General features: G+C 42.4%; 1 pseudogene across 1 annotated transcript; it reads right to left on the reverse strand.

Annotated features, from left to right (window-relative positions):
- Positions 1–571: 571 nt before the first annotated feature.
- Positions 572–1,832, reverse strand: LOC308415144 (G1/S-specific cyclin-E1-like; annotated as a pseudogene). Its single transcript has 4 exons — positions 1,793–1,832; positions 1,661–1,695; positions 1,341–1,524; positions 572–1,193 (listed from the first exon to the last, which is right to left on the reverse strand). The product of its transcript is annotated as a G1/S-specific cyclin-E1-like (transcript).
- Positions 1,833–2,763: the final 931 nt, after the last annotated feature.

Raw genomic sequence — 2,763 nt, forward strand, 5'->3', positions numbered from 1 at the left:
TTCTTTCTTCTCCTCTCCTCTTCTCTCCTTTTCCTTTTTTCCCCTAATCTATTCAAAGATAGCATTATCTTTCTTAAAAATTGATAGGCATAGCAGCACTTACAAAACAAGGGTTCTTGAAAAACAGGATATGCTGTCAGCAGACAGGAAAAGGGCAGCCTGGGCCAGGCTGCGGACTCTGAATCCCAAGTTTGCTCACAGCCACTTGTTGCACTCTATCAACTCCACAACACCCAAGCAGAGGCCAGCCGCCACTATGGCTTCAAGCTTTTATCATCATTGTGAAGAGTCCAGTGGTCCAGTGTTCAAGCAGCAAGCTCCTTATCAGCTTCTGGAGCACTCAGTGGTGTTCTGGAGGTGGCTGATGTACTTGACCTTATAGTTAAAACACCTACCATTCAAAAACAAAGCACTTCCATCCAAGGCATCTTGTAGACCCCTGCTGCTCTGGAAGAGCTGCACCTCTCCAATAAAGCATAGCATCTGCAGGGGTTCCTGACCTCCAAGGCAGCACAAAGATCTCCAGGCAGCTGCTTCCAGACTACTGACTTTGAAGACATGACAGGTTTGGTCATTCTGTCTCCTGCTCACTGCTCTGCTTCTTATTGCTGTATGGGGTTGTCAGAACCACACTCAGAGGAGAAGTCCTATTTTGTTCTGACAATGTGACTTTCTTTGCTTGTGTTTTGTCCAGAAAAATTCAAGCTGTTGTTGTGAGTCTGAATGTTGTGGGAGTCTTCCAAGGGAACTCCGTGGAAGTGCTTGAGCTTGGAACTTCCCATCTCCTGGATAACCATGGCGAACAGAACCATCCACTTGACACACTTGTCTGTGTCATACCACTGGTAACCTGAGACCTTCTGCCTCAGCTCCAATAAGGAGAAATGATACAAAGCAGAAGCAGCAAGGACAACATACGGAAATTCTAAGCAGCCAACATCCAGGACACACAGGTCTAAAAGCTCTGTGATCTGCATGAAGACCTGCTGTGGGTACTGTGGTATTAGCACTTCACCTGTGTCTTTAACATAGGTCACTTGGACATAAATATTAAGCCAGGACACAATGGTCAGAGGAATTAAATGCCACTTAAGGGCCTTCATCATCATTAATTCTGTGGTAAGAATTTCATCCCTAGAGCAATCACCATCTGCAACATAAGCAAACTGGTGCAACTTTGAAGGGTAGATTTCCTCAAGTTTAGAAGCAATAAATAAGGCTGAGATCCCTATATGTTGTAAAAGAGTTTTAATAATATTCTCTTGTGATGCCATGTAACAACCAAAGAAGTCCTGTGCGAAGGAAAACGTCTCTCTGTGGAGCTTAGATACTTTGCACACCTCCATTAGCCAATTCAGAAGAACTGCTCTCATCCTTACCTACAGGAGAAGATGGCTCTGCAGAATGTGCTCATCTCCCAGTAAGTCTTTTCTCTGTTTAACATGAGCCTCCAAACCTCTTCTTTATTACCCCAATAGAGAAGACAGGCAGTGAGGAGGCACTGGGTGGTCTGAATTTCTGAGGCTAAAATGCAGTCTTGGGGTACTCAAGCTCATTGTCCTCTTCTTTGTTAGGGGTAAGGATGAAAGAGTAGGATAATTATATAATTCATGAAAGCTGAATTATCATTTCAAGGCTGACTACTATCCTGGCTTTTCACAGTCTTGTCAATCATGGCAATTTCTTCATCTGGATCTTGGAAAAAGCAAACAAACAAACAAATAGACAAAGAAACAAACAAAAAGGCCACATTTGCCTCCCATTTTCTGGAGCTGACTGAGATCAGACCTACCTTCTTTCACGTTGCAGTGGTCCATCAAGTCACTCTCCATCCTTTCCCTGGGCATGCCTATGCAGCAGCATACAAGAATACCAACTCCTGTTCTTTCTTTTCTTGTTTTTCTTCCATTTCTGCCATTTCCCTTCTTTTTTAAATATACACCTTTTATTTTTATATTTGGATATTCTCTGTATTTACATTTCAGATGTTATCTCCTTTACCCCAAACCCACCCCCCTCTTCCTCCCATTGACTCCATGAAGGTGCTCCCTCTCCCAACCACCCTCTTAACTCTCAGCACCTCTGCATTCCCCTACACTGGGAACACCAGCCTTCCCTGGACCAAAGGCCTCTCCTCCCTTTGATGCCTGAGAGTGCTATCTTCTGCTGTATATGCACCTGGAGCCATGGGTCTCTCCATGGGAACACATTGGTTGGTGTTTTAGTCTTTGGGACCTGTGGTGGGTTTGGCTAGTTAATAATTTTGTGTGGTTTAGGAATGAGTGGAAATGTGGCTTTGAAGAATGAGTTGGGTAGTATTACCCCTGTTTCTGTTTTGTGGAACAGTTTGGAGAGTATTGCTGGTAGGTCTCCTGTGAAGGTCTAATTAGAAAACAGCACTAAACCCATCTAGTCCTGGAATTTTTTGGTTTGAAGGTTTTTGATGAATGCTTCTATTTCTTTAGGTGTTATGGAACTGTTTAGAAGGTTTATCTCATGTTGATTTAAATGTGGTACCTGGTATCTTTCTAGAAAATTTTCCATTTCCTCTAGATTTTCCAGTTTTGTTTAATATAGGCTTTTGTAGTAGGATCTTATAACTTCTTAAATTTCTTCAGTTTCTGTTATATCTTCTCTTTCATTTCTGATTTTGTTAATTTGGATACTCTCTCTGTGCCCTCTCATTAGTGTGGCTAAGGGTTTATTGATTTTGTTGATTTTCTCAAAGAACCAGCTCCTGGTTTTGTTGATTCTTTGTATAGT

The sequence above is a fragment of the Micromys minutus genome, assembly GCF_963924665.1.
Source record: "Micromys minutus genome assembly, chromosome: X".
NCBI lineage: Eukaryota > Metazoa > Chordata > Mammalia > Rodentia > Muridae > Micromys > Micromys minutus.